This window comes from Mustela erminea, chromosome 3, assembly GCF_009829155.1.
Source record: "Mustela erminea isolate mMusErm1 chromosome 3, mMusErm1.Pri, whole genome shotgun sequence".
Taxonomy (NCBI): domain Eukaryota; kingdom Metazoa; phylum Chordata; class Mammalia; order Carnivora; family Mustelidae; genus Mustela; species Mustela erminea.
The window spans coordinates 7,538,281-7,553,115 of record NC_045616.1 but is presented as its reverse complement, the minus strand read 5'-3'; the positions used below and the strand labels follow the sequence as shown (position 1 = coordinate 7,553,115).

At 40.3% G+C, this 14,835-nt stretch overlaps 1 pseudogene; it reads left to right on the top strand.

Moving 5' to 3' along the window:
- The first annotated feature begins 12,442 nt into the window (after window positions 1-12,442).
- LOC116585783 lies at window positions 12,443-13,396 on the top strand (annotated as a pseudogene).
- Window positions 13,397-14,835: the final 1,439 nt, after the last annotated feature.

Here is a 14,835-nt window from a genome sequence, read left to right as displayed (position 1 = left end):
TTGACACATTAGTATTTTCTTTAGATATTCAAATCCTATCAGTCAAGTTAAGAAAGTATTTCTTTGGCAGCTGTCCTTCTATAATGATATTTAGTTCTTACTTATTTTTCTTTATTGATTGATTGATTGAGAAAGTTTGGGTGGGGTGGGGGTTTGAGGAGGGACAGAGAGAGAGAGAGAGAGAGAGAGAGAGAATCCCAAGGAGGATTGACACGGGGCTTGATCTCATGACCCTGAGATCATGACCTGAGCTAAAGTCGACAGTTGAACACTTAACCAATTGGGCCACCCAAGCACCTCACTCTATGATGATTTTTTTAACCACTTCTCTTTATTTATTCTTTCATAGTTTAATGTTTACAAGATAGTAGCAAGTAGAATTTTTATTTTTTTAAGAACAACTGTTCTCTTTATTTTTTTCCTATTAACATATAATGTATTATTTGTTTCCGGAATACAGGTCTGTGAACCATCAGTCTTATGCTATTCATAGCATTCACCATAGCACATACCCTCCCCAATGTCTCCCCCCAGCAACCCTCGGTTTGTTTCCTGAGATTGAGTCTCTTATGGTTTTTCTCCCTCCTGATCCCATCTTGTTTCATTAGAAGTAGAATTTATTGAACATTGTCTATGACACTATGGTTAGCCTTTTTCTTATTTTATCTGAGCTAATATTTATAATAACACTGATAGGTAAACACTATTAATATTCTCTATATAAGAAAGCTGAGTATAAGAGGGTTTATTATAAGAGGCTTAATTTGGGATTGAATTCCTGTTTCCTGGATTGGTACTGACATTGTCAAATGACTCTGTCAGACCCCAATGACTCAAGTCCAAGAGCATGAGACATGAAAAGGATAGAAGTAGGTTAGTGAGGGAAAGGACATCCATTGATACAATCCTCCATGTCTCATACTAAAATAACCAGACAGCTTTATCTTATTTATCTCTTCTGAAATAACTCCATTAAGGACACTTATCACCAGCTCCTGTGCAACAAAGCCAGAGGAAACTGGATGACACCCAATGATGGTCTGGAGGCTAAGACCCAATGATGTTGGCTGAGGCTGCACTGTGCTCTTCTGGGAGTGAGGGTTGGGGCCAGAGTGTGTAAGGGAAGGAGAGGGGGCTTGTGGACTAGGGGAGTGGGCCAGTGTGCTGTCTTTGCCTTCTTCTTTGGAAATCTATTTTACTAGGCCTGATATAGGTTTGTTGCCTTCATAACTATTTTCCAGATAATGCAAAACCCATATCAATTTTGTCCTTCAGTCTTATCAGTAAGAATCTCCAGAAACTTATCTCTAGTATTTAATTTTTAATAACAAAATCTTTGTTGGTGTTTCTAATGTAGGTATGCAATCAAACTTGGGATTCCATTACCAAAACTAAGCCATCACTGCAGCTTATAACTTTGACAAATTTGAAAATTCCTCAAAGGTTTATAGTAAACTTTTCAACACTGACAACATCCAGGTCTTTCTTCTCAAATCAAAGATATTTAATCAATGCTTACTAGCTTGAACCATATTTTCATTGAAGCTGCTATTTTTCCTGCAATTGTGGGATCCTCTCACAAGTAAATATGAATCTTTTACATCTCTAAGTGTATCTCTCTGCCCTCTTGATGTGAATTTGTTTCGGGAGGGTGAGGAAAATAAATTCCAAGTGTACAGTGTGGTCATGGAGCACAGGGCTTATGGATTTGACCTTATGTCACCTTTAGAAGAAGAAAAACATCAGATTCCAGGAGGATTTGCATATGGAGCAGACTCTTAGCCACATATAGAGCTGCAGAGATCAACTTGGATACTATTTAGAATACTTAGAAATGTAAATATATTATAGTGTCTTTGCAAGTGGGAGCAATGTATTTTTATACTATTTCTCCCAAAAGGATATTTGGCACAGTGATAAATATATAATAAATCTTTTGTAAAATATGTTAATTTATAATAAGAATAAAGAATGGTATATAAAGCACAAATAAGCTTTATTATAATCTATCATTTTGTAATTTGAAATTACTATTCATTGCCAGTATTTGTGATACTATATCTGATATACCAAAACTCTTGTTTTGAGAAAATGATTAGGGGTATTAATAATGACAAATAATCATTTATTCAGTGATTCGGGATTTTGCTCACTTTTTATTATTCAGCCAGCAAGTATTTACTGAGGATCTATGACATGTCACACATGATGCTGGGATGATGGAGGTACAAATACGAAACACAAAGAAAAGGAAAGTGCAGTCTCTCATTGATAATGTGATATGAGATGAATTGGGTGGGCACTTCACTTGATTGTTGAAGTTTGGTTTTCTGCAGGATGTGATGGCTGTTCTATGTTTGAAAGATGAGTAACTTTGAAAGTAAAAGAGTAGAAATAAGGTGCTGTAGTAAAGAACAAAATGTATGTGTCAAGGCAAGGAGAGGATGGAACATATCCTGACCTAGTAGGTTGAGGTATTTGGATAAAAGATCCCTAAGGGTAATGGTTGTGGGTAAATGTGGAAGTGTGCACAAGAGCCAGATCTTTAAACACTCTCAACTAATACTCAGTTGGGAAACTTGTGTTTTATTTTTCCTCCAATGGAAAGGAAATTAATATACTTAGGAAAGATAGTGACACTGATAGGGTACATTTTAGGCAGATCATTTGCTTAATTTAAAGGATGACATAGAAAATAAAAGGAGGAAAATATTTCAGTAATCTGACTGTGATGAACAAACTGAGGGTTGTTGGAGGGGAGTTGGGTGGGGAGATGAGGTAACTGTGTTATGGGCATTAAGCAGGGCATTTGATGTAATGAGCACTGTTGAATCACTGAATTCTACCTCTGAAACTAATAATACACTCTGTGTTAATTAATTGAATTTAAATATACTTTTAAAGATTTTATTTAATTATTTGATAGAAAGAGAATGAGTGTTGGGAAGGTTAGAAGGAGAAGCAGACTCCCTGCTGAGCAGGGAGCCTGATTTTGGACTCAATCTTGGGACTCTGGAGCCACTCAGGCACCTCTGAATTTAAATAAATGAAAAAAAAAAGAAAACAAAGAAAGAGAGAAAAAAGATTGACTTTTTTCAATGAGCAGAAGGTCTTTGAGATTTAAATAAATTGTTTGTCAGTAATACATTATACATTTTATTGAGTAGAATTGCATTGTGGGGGTGACATCAGTTTGTTTATTCACTCACTTGTTGAAGGATATTTGGGATGTTTCCAGTGTTGGGTAATTATAAATAGAGCTGCTATGAACTTTTGAATACAGGTTTCCAAAGGAACATAATATTTCATTTCCCTGGGTTAAGTACTCAGGAATGGGACTACAGGGTCATAGGGTAAGGATATATTTGCTTTAAAAAGTACAAAACCATTTTCCAGAAAGGTATGGCATTTTGCATTTTCAAAATCAATCTATAAGAATTCCAGGTGTCAACTTCATCAGCACTTAGTAGTGTCAGTTTGAGTTAGACTAATAGGTGTGCAATGACATTTCATCATGGCTTTAATTGTCCTAATGTCTACTGAGGTTGAACATCCTTTCATGTGTTTATTGGGTACCTAAATGGGGCATCTCTTCATCAGAAAGGGGCCCCCAAATGTGGGGTGATGATCAAGTGGAAGCTTGTGTATGCAATAAAAGAATTTACCTGAGAAAAAACAAAGGAGATAGAAGTTTACTGAATACATTTCAAGGGAGTGTTGGACAGGACAGCAGAGAGAAGTTGTTTGCAATGAGGCAGTGGTGGGGGTTGGAGCCAAGGTGGAAGGCGAGGAGGACTGGGGATGTATGAAATCTTCCCTTTTTTGGTATCTGTGCTCTGTTGTAAGTAAGCTGTTGGTCAGCTAGGGTGTATGAATATTGTGAGGTCACCCAATGGTCCCATCTGTATTCCATTGCTTAAGCTTGTTTGCCTAAAAGTGACTTCTACACTTAGGTTCACCCATATATCCTTTTCATTAAATCAGTCTTGTGTTTTGCTCATTTTTCAGAATTGGGTTAATTACTTTTTCTTTCTGAAGAGTTTTGAGTGTTTTTTTTATTTTAAAACTTATTTAAATTTATAATTTTTTAGAAAGAGCGTGAATGTGTGTGCATGTGTGGGTAGGGAGGGGAGGCGCAGAGGAAAAGGGAGGGAGAGAAAATCCTAGGCAGGCTTCATGCTCAATACAGAGCCTAATCTGGGGCTCACCTCACAACCCTGAGATCATGGTCTGAGCTGACATCAAGAGTCACACTTAAGTGACTAAGCCACTCAAGTGTCCCAAGTTCTGAGTGTTCTTCAACAATCATGGAAGGAAGTCACTTGATGGATATATAATTTGTAAATATTTTATCACCGCCTCTAGCTTTGCCTTTTATTTTCTCAACAGTGTCTTTCTGAAAGCAAATTTCCATTTGGATTGAATCCAATGTATCATTTTTTCTAACATATTTGACTTTATGGTGTCATGAACTTTTTGTCCAACTCTAGCCCCAAAAGATTTTTCTCTATTGTTTTCTACTAAAAGTTTTATGATTTTACATTTTACATTTGGATCTGTAATCCATCTGAATTATTTTTATGGAAGATGTGGAATTTAATCAGATGACCACAATTTTTTGTTTTTGAATGTCCAGTTCCAACAATTTGCTGAAAATGCTTGAAGAATTGCTTGTGTTTATTTGTCAAAAGTCAGCTAGCTACATTTCTGTCGGTCCATTTCTCAGCTCCTGCTCTGTTCTGTTGACCTATGCGTTTATCACTTAATAATACTATATTGATTATTTCAGCTTCATAGTAAATCTTAAGAACAGGTACTGTGATTTCTTCAACTTTAATCTTAATTTTAAAATTCGATCTAGATTATCCTTTTCCTTTCCATATAAATCAGAATTAACTTGCCTGTGTCACCAAAAATGTTGCTGAAATTTTTATTGGAATTGCATTAAATCAGTGGATCAAATTGAAGTGAATTATCATCTCTACTGTTTTGAGACTTCTTATCCTTTAACATAAAGTTGTTTTCTTTTATGGTTTCAGCAGCTTTTTCAGTTTTTAGCATACAGATCCTTTTTGCCATATCCTAGATTCTGTGATAGAAATATTTATTTGGGGGGTGCCTGGGTGGCTCAGTGGTTTACACCTCTGCCTTCATCTCAGGTTGTGATCTCAGGGTCCTGGGATTGAGGCCTGAATCGGGCTCTCTGCTCAGGGGGAGGCTGCTTCCCCCTCTCTCTCTGCCTGCCTCTCTGCCTGCTTGTGATCTCTGTCAAATAAAAAAAAATAAGATCTTAAAAAAAATGAAAAAGGAATATTTCTTTGGAAATATGTCAATCAAAAAAAGAGAAAATTATGGATTTCACTTATATGTGAAATTTAAGAAACAAAACAGAGTAACATAAAGGAAGGGAAGGAAAAGTAAAATCAAAGATTATTGAAGGAGGCAAATCATAAGAGACTCTTAACTGTAGGAAACAAACTGAGGGTTACTGGAGGGGAGTGGGGGGGAGGATGGGATAACTAGGTGATGGGCATTAAGGAGGGCATGTGATGGAATGAGCACTGGGTGTTCTATGTTACTGATGAATCACTCAATTCTACTCTTGGAACTAATAATACACTATATGTTAATTAATTGAATGTAACTAAAATAAAATTAAACAAACAAAACATAAACCAAACAAACAAAAAAAGAAATATTTCTTTTGAGTATTTAACTTAAAAACTTCATGAATTCATTGTCATTAAGCAAAAACAAAATAAGAGCTTTGATCTAAATAAATGATTTTATTGTCTGCAAAAGAAATTGTGAATGAGGAGAGCTGTAAGAGAGGCCTGATTCTGAGATGTGATGCAACTGTAAACCCCAAAAGAAGGTGGGAGCAGAAATTGAAGGACGGGAGGAAACTTAGTTTGTCCATAGTCACACAGGTTGCGGGGTGGTACAGTCTGGAAATGAATCAAAACCTGCAGGAATCTTTCCTGGCCTTTCCCTGTTCTATCATTGGATGAGAACTGAGTTGAGTAAAGAGTCTTTAAATTGCTTAGACTATTGCCAGCACATAAAAAAGAAAAAAAAAAAAAACCACACACAAACTGCATTGTTTTCTCACTGAAAGCAGAAAGTTGGGTTTGTTTACATTGCTTGCTAATTTGTATTTTTTTAAAGGCACATCCCTGCCTCTCCTATTTAATGACACCCTCTTCAATGTCAATAACATTCTCAAGACCCATCTAAAGAATTATGTCCTCTCACCATTGTTCTAGTAAGGTAATGATTACGTTCTCTCTATTTTTTCAGCAGTATGGACCAAGTTTCTCAAACCTAGTCTGCTAATGATGGCAGTCTTCTTTGTAATTTATGCTAATGCTCAGGAATTATGTATGTGAATATACAAGACAGCAACTCTGCCTTCTGAACTTTTGCAACTGAAGTATCAAACAAGGTCAGAATCACAACTTGCTCATATAAAAGCTTATGTTTTTAATATTTCCCTTTTAAATTCAATGCAACATTTTCAAATATAGTAGAAATTTTAATCAAATTATTTTGTGACTCCAGGCACACAAGAACTCAATCTGTCTTTTGCAATTTACCAATTAATATTTAGGAGGACTACTTTTCTCCTCTCTAAATTTGAGTCATCTTAGTGATTGTTCTGATGTAAAATTATTGTTTATATGATTTGCCTTCTTCTACAGCCTCCAGAGAAATCTCTTGAGAGTTGTTTCCCTTTAGGATCTTATATCTCTAGAGGATGGAAGCCCTCAGAACTCAGGCAACCTAATAGCATAAACAACTTAAGCTCATTCTAAGAAATCTACAGGGGCTTATGCTAATTTTCTAACCACTTGAAAAGCTTTAAAAGTCCCTGCAGTTTAGTGTGTGAGAGGAATGCTGGGATAGCGGTGGGGGACCAGTGTTGTCTCCTCTCTCTGGGAAGCAAGGAGAGGGATGACTTTTTCTGGGGTGGCAGTTTCATCCCCCCGTAACTAAACTTATAATTAAGCTGAATGCTTACTTCCTCCCCTGGGTCAGTATTTCAGAGAGAGTACTTTCCCTTCTCTCTTGCTTTCCAACTTATATATGGAAAGTTACATTAAATCCAATGCCAATATTGATTTGGTCAAATAATTCAGTGGTGCACCAGTTTGACCACATTCCTCATTGTTCCCTAGAGATCTGCTATTTTAACTTAACAGGGGTTTTCCAGTCCACTTTTTTTTTTTTTTTTCCAGAAAACCTTGTTACTGTTGGGCTGGCAGGAAGGGCTACCAAAGATGGCGAAAGTTCCCGCCACAAGACCTGAGCTCGGACAGGAGAACAAAGGCCCAAGCAGGAATCTGAGACCCCCGCCCTGGGCTCCTGTGGACCAATGGGATCCCCATGAGCAGGCGGGATATCCAAATAAGGGGAACTTGCCAAAAGACCCCTGAGCTTTCCCCAAGACCCCTTAAAAGCCCCCTCCTCCCTGCCTTGGGCGCGACTTCCCCCACTTTGCTTTTCAGAGTTGCGGAACCTCGCCGAGGGTGCCCACCTCCTCCCGGTGCAACTTTCTTGGCTCCCCTTCACTTGGGCCCTGAAACTTCACCGGAGAGAACCTTTAATAAACCTTGCCTTACACCCACTTCGCCTGGTGTATTTATTTCGTCGGAAAACCTTACAGTTACCTTTTCTGCTTCCCAAATTACCCATCCGTGCTTTCCCAAACCATCGTAATACGATGTAAACATCTTACAACCTCTTAGGTTTCACCAGATGGTGCTAAAAATAATCTGTATATGGGCTTATGCTACTAGCAATAAATGGAATCCATTAATTTTATTGATACAACCATATTCGAAGAACTGTGCTTTGTACACTGTAGTAAGTATTCTAAAATCATGTCTTCAGCAATTTTGCACTTTGTTTTTCCTACAAGAACTCTAGATCCTTTGTCAGGGCTTCTTTTCCTGTTGTCTATCTCTGGCTAGAGAATGACTTATTGTGCAGGTTTAGGTGTTTCTGTTTGCCTTGTTTTGTTTCTTATCTGTGGACCAGCGTCATTTGTCTTCTGCTGTCTGTACTGACCATTCGTTATACGTCCAGATTTACCCTTCTAAAACTGGAACACAAGCATTGTTCAAATGTAGACAACCCAGGCAGAAGCAGGATGTTGTTGATCTGCCACAACAGCAGGACAAGTAGGAGATCCACAGTTGGTTCTCTGTAGCCCATGAACTCAGATGACCCTCCTCTTCAGACTCTGGGTGAGGACTAGGGCAAGCCCCACCCTTGGTCACTGCTTTCCTTCTTGGAAGAAGCTCCCCTCTTCTACCATCTGACCCCATGGACATAAGGGGATGACTCTGGGAAGAGGCATCATCAATCTAGGGACAACATCTCATCCCAGACCTACTCATCATTTCTTCTAAGAACTTGGTGCAAGTCAGCATAAACAATGATGGTGCTACATTGAGGGAAAAATATTACCCAAAAAGACCTGCTGGCCAGTGTATTTCATTTGAGATCATGGGCTCCCAAAACACTGTCCTAGAACACTGATGCATTTGTAAGTTTAAGCATATGAGTTTTTGGGAATTATTTTGTTATTCTTTCATAACAAATATTATGATTTTCATTTAAAAAAAGAAACATTTGAGTGTCTTTAAATACAAGTGTTTTAAGGAATGCTCTGAAAACCCCATGATGTAGTCATTAACACTTCCTCCTAAGAGGAAACCAGTTCTTCTGGTCATACTGGAATCCATGGAGTGTGTGGATCTACATCTCAGATCTACATCTCATATCGCAGGGCAAAGGGCTTTAAACCCTGCCGCAGTCTCACAAACCTGCATTTCTGTAATAGGTAATCAGCGAGGTGGATGGTTAGGCAAATGTATTTTTCAGACGTTTGATAAGCTTTCTAGATTTCTATGCACATTTATTTAGTAGTCTGTGTTTGAACATAAATTTCAGGAAGCTTGAGAGTGTGCAGAACAACACATGCAAGCTAATACAGTATTCAGAAAAATCCCAAGAGCTGTGGTAGAGGATGTGGACACAGAGAGCTGGAATTCAATCAAGTAACCTTCTTTAAAGTGTGACCTCTAAGGTGTGGTGACTGGGCTCAGGACCTATGGACTTCTCAGCCCCATTTCCAAAGGCCAGTCCATTAGAACATAAGTCTGACAGTTCTGGGGCTCCTCAGGAAAAATGCTGCCATCGGGAAATGTGTGGCTTATTTCCTTCCAGACATCTGACTTCTCCTGAGGTCACAAAGATCTTCCCTCCCTGTGTAATTGTTCCACTTCATCTGCAACATCACCATCCCTAGATGGGAAGAGCTAATGATGAGGGCATGTGAAGTGGGCAAAACCTCTCTAGACCTTTGCCAGAGTAATTTCACAGATGGAAACGTACCCCTGTGTGAAGTTCATGGCAGAGGCTTTCTTAGTCTGTGGTGAGTCTATAAATACATTTAAATACTGATTGGTGGGTCACCTTGGTCAGTTCAGTTGGTTTAGTGTCTGCCTTTGGTTCAGGTCATGATCTCAGGATCCTGGGATCAAGCCCCATGTCAGGCTCCCTGCTCAGTGGGGAGTCTGCTTCTTCCTCTGCCCCTCCCCCTGCTCATACTCTCTCTCAAATAAATGAATAAAATTAAAAAAAAAAAAGATCGGTATGAAAAGCAATGGTAAATTATAAGGATGTTTGTACCTGATGAGATCACCGTAGGTCCAAAACCTTTTTGTGTTCATGGACCTAATGTTCAGGTGACCCAATGGCGATTGAGACCAGGAAGCTTACTGTTCCTGAGCAAACCTACAGGTATTTGGTGGGCTCCCAGGAGGGCTGTGCTATTGTCATTGAGGGTATGGCATTCAGGCCAGCAGGTGGGAAGCAAGGACAGCAGAGAAGGGTGGACAGTGTGAGGACTGTTAGATAGTCCGGGGAGTATGGGAAGCCCACAGCCTCCACAACAGGAGTGCCTGCACCCTACAGGAAGATCTCCCACACCGGTGAGGTGGGACCACTTCTTTCTGGCATATTTTTGAAAATGCACAAGGGGATAATTACGTCTCCACTTTCGCTTTCCTAAATTCCATTCAGATAATTCGTGTGACCCTGCTGGAGTCATGGATTTTGGTTTAGTATCTTTAAGATACCAGAGTCCAGACCTGGAACAAAATCATGAGTGAGCACACAGGGCAAGTACTGAGTGGTTCCTCATGCTAAGAGAGTGAAATGCTCTTACACACACATACACACATGCACACATGATGAACATGCAAGTTAGATAGAGGGTTCCTTTCACAGACTGAATATGTATCTAATTACCATGGTGTACACCTTAAATATCTTATAATTTTATATGACAACCCTACCTCAATAAAGCTGACATATATAAGTATATATGATTCATATACACATAAGTTCTAAAAACCTGGAAGAAGAAAGTAGAGAAAACAAGTATATATATATAAATTTATCTATAGCTATTGTCTATGAGTAGATGGGATTATGCAATTATTTATTTCTTCAATGGTCTTTTTCTCTGTAACAAACATGAATTGCTCTTATGATGAGTTGTTTTAAAGTAACTAAACAGATAACAAGTTCCTGCCTTTGGGGTATCACTCTTCAGCTGAAAATAAGAAAGAAAAATAAAAGTGTTGTCCCTTTGATATGTGGTGATTACAAATCAAATGTTATGTCTCATTACCACATTTTTTTTAAAGATTTTATTTATTTATTTGACAGACAGAGATCACAAGTAGGCGGAGAGGCAGGCAGAGAGAGAGAGAGGAGGAAGCAGGCTCCCTTTTGAGCAGAGAGCCTGATGCGGGGCTCGATCCCAGGACCCTGGGATCATGACCTGAGCTGAAGGCAGAGGCTTTAACCCACTGAACCACCCAGGTGCCCCTACAACATGGTTTTTAAATTTAACTTTAAAAAAAATTAATTTAAGGATTCTTCTACTTAAAAAAAAAAAAAGGAGAAGAAGAAAAATGAAATGTTCCTCATGTCCATATTATATTTTCCAAACTTGCAATTCATGCTGACCTACTCTAGTTCTTAGTATGCATTTTCACTGGGATATCCACAGAGATGCTGCATTCATAATATACTCCTTCTCCAAGCCATCCCTTGAGCTGGTTTGTCAACAATTTCCAAGTTGTTTTTTCAACTTTCATGGTCCTTTGTGTATGGTTTCACATCAGACAATAACTTCTTCCTGACTTTAGGCTCTGTACCTTTCTGTTTGGACCACAAGAGGACATGCCCCATGGGTAGGCATACATTTACAGACTCTCCATTTATGCCGTATTCTAACTTCTCCAGCAGCTGGATTCTTGTCAGTCCCAAACAAGCTGATGGCAGGAAACTGTGTCTGTACAGCTAGCATTTAATTGTTGATATGGAGGACATACGCCTTTTTCTGTTCATTTCTGAATGTTGGAAGTGTTCATAAGCAAAATATTTGATTGGTGTCTATTCAATAATGTAAATATTTAGTTCGTTTTCACTGAAGCAATGCAGGTAACACTCCCCACCCCCCGCCCCGGGGCAGATCTCCCAAAGCTGCTGCAAAAATAACCCTGCGCAATGCTTCTTACTATTTCCTTTAACTGACCCATTGAGCATAGTTTTAGGTTGAGCTGGAATGTGAAAAAGAATGTCCCTCATTTCTGCTCATTCTGTGAATGCTCGTGGGAGGGAAGGAAATCCCCTCAACTCTGCACAATCAAATCTGCTTTTGGTTTCTTGGGTAACTAACTCTACCTTCATCACTGTGTCAGGAGACTGGACCAAATCATTGACAGCTCAGAGTCAAGTAAATGCCAGGCTGTTTTATTTCAAGGGCCCAAGGCTGTTATTTTCCTGACAGCATATAGGTAATTCAAGTATTTTATGATAGACCTTGTCTCTCATTCCTGTCTATATACACAGCTAACAGTTCAGAGTCCAGCACAGAGTGAATCACCCATACATTTTTTTTTTATTCCTCCATTTGAGTTTATAATCATGAAACATGAGAGTTGATCATACTAATTGAAGCCATTGTTCCACAAATTTTAGAAGGTAATTTGTCAGTTAGTAGAGAAATACGCTTAAAGTTAGTGGATTCTAACAAAAGTATTTGCTTTTTTCCCCCTAAATTATCTTATTGCTAATTATATCATTGAAAGCTTATTTTTAAAAAAAGATCTATCCGCTTATCTCATTTAACCAGATTATAAAATATTGAGGCCAAAGTCATGGCTTTCATTGCTTTACAGACAAATATGTTTTTAGTACCTCAGCCTACAGTTCCAGGAATGGGCAGGCAGGTGACCCAGTTCAGGTGTGAGGGGGCTCAGTGAAATGCATCCACTGTTGGGACCAAACGAGGTCATTTTCTGCATGAGTGATAGCACAGATGTTAACCTCTGCAAACAGGTTTATCAAGCCAAGAGTGATGGAAAGAAGTAACACGAGCTCTGGAGGAGACTTCATTCTGCTGGGGTTCTCTGATCACCCAAAGTTGGAGACCATTCTGTTTTTCCTTAACACAGTTTTTACCTTCTGGCTGTGGTGTGGAACTCGACCATCATCTTTCTCTCCCTGGTGGACCCTCGACTGCAATTGCCTATGTACTTCTTCCTTTGCAATCTGTCCCTCCTGGACCTCTGCTACACGACTAGCAGCATAACTCAGATGCTGGTCAACCTCTGGGGGCCACATAAGACCATCACTTACGTAGCTTGTGTTGTCCAACTCTTTGCTTTCCTGTCTGTGGGGGGGCACTGAGTGCATTCTCCTTTCCGTCATGGCCTATGACCGCTTTGTGGCTGTTTGCAAGTCACTCCACTATATGGCCATCATGCACCCACAGTTGTGCCTGCAACTGGCAACCTTTGCCTGGCTCAGTGGGATCACCAACATCATGCTCATGTCCCCACTGACCATGTCCCTGGGGCGCTGTGGCCAGCGCCGCATCAACCACTTCATGTGTGAGATGCCAGCCAGCATCTGCATTTCCTGTGTGGACACCAGCCGCATTGAAGGCTTAGCTTTCTTCCCGGCCATCCCCATCATGCTGGTGCCTCTCACCATGATCCTAGTGTCCTACGGCTACATTGCAGCTGCGGTTGCAGGCATCCGGTCTGCAGCAGGGAGGCACAAGGCTTTCAACACCTGCTCTTCGCACATGGCAGTGGTGTCCCTCTTTTACAGCAGCATAATCTACATGTACATGCAGCCTGGGAATGTGGCCAGCCAGGAACAGGGAAAGTTCCTCACACTCTTCTACTGTCTAGCAACCCCCACTCTGAATCCTTTCATCTACACGCTGAGAAGCAAAGACATGCAGGGGGCCATGCGCAAGGTTCTCGGTAAAGACAGTGGTGCATTGGGCAGGAGAGCGCACTGAGGGAAGCGCTCAGGTACTTTGGGTCTGGGAAGACTAGGTGCTCCAGATCAGGGCGGGTGCGCAGGGTGGCGCACAGACACTGAAGGGTGGGTGCAGCGGGTCTACTCTCTTTCAGGAGTCCTAAAGCAGTGTCTCTGCTTGTGGGGACTGGACAGAACCCTTGTCCTTCCAGGAGACAGTGTTAACCGCGGGAGATAGTGTGCTGGGGGAATGGGAGAAGCTACTTCCTCTCTGTTCAGTGGGGACAGGCATGAATTGTGGCTCGGACTCCAGGGGCCTCTAATGTCACTCCCAAATCAGCCATCAGGGAAGAGACAGCGGGGTTAAAGAAGTGTGTATGTGTGTGTGAGGGCGAGACTGGGATGCTGACGGTGTATAGGTCCGGTCCATAAACCCTTTTAGTACAAACGTTCTAGACCCTCCTGGAGATGGTGCTGTTACTTTTGCAGGCTACTGTTGCCTGCTACCCCCTTCCCTGAGCAAGTAATGTGTAGCTGCTTCTCCAACAACAGTGGTTATTTAAAATTTCAAGTCTTATGCCACTTGTCAATCTAAATTAAGTCAACTTAATGAGAATTCAAGGCAACTAGCATTTAAAAGTTAGTTGGGTTGGGGAGCCTGGGTGGCTCAGTGGATTGGGCCGCTGCCTTCAGCTCAGGTCATGATCTCAGGGTCCTGGGATCGAGTCCCGCATCGGGCTCTCTGCTCAGCAGGGAGCCTGCTTTCCCCCCTCTTTCTCTCTGCCTGCCTCTCTCTCTGCCTGCCTCTCCGTCTGCTTGTGATCTCTATCAGGTGAATAAATAAAATCTTAAAAAAAAAAAAAAAGTTAGTTGGGTTAACATGAAAGGGTAGAGAACATTTCAGAGATGATTCCATAAGGTAGGGTAAGTCAGTTGTGTTTGTGTGTCAAATGTTTTCCTTACAGCAAACCACTGACACAGAAGTTTGAAGGTCACTGCCTTAAAGAGTCTTACTGGAACAAGCTCCCAAGCAGACAATACATCTATATTGAGGGGGAAAAAATAAAAAAGGATAGAATTATTTTTTCCTAAATACTCTTTAAAAAAAGTTTTTGAATTTCAGTTTACAGTATAATAATAGTTTCAAGTGTAGAATTTAGTGATTCATCACTTCCGTACAACACCCAGTGATCAAAAGTGCCCTCCTTCATCCCCATCACCGGTTTTTCCCATCTCCCACCCCGCCCCTCTAGTGACCATCAGTGTGTTATCTAGAGTGAAGAGTCTAGTTCTTGATTTGTCTCTTTCTCCTCTTTTCCCTCTGCTCATCTGTTTTGTTTCTTAAATTCCACATATGAGTGAGATCATGCGGTATTTGTCTTTCTCTGAGGGACTTAACATAATACCCTCTAGCTTCATCCACATCCTCACATCCATATAAGACCTGGTGTTTATCACAAGTGCACTCCTTGATGCCCA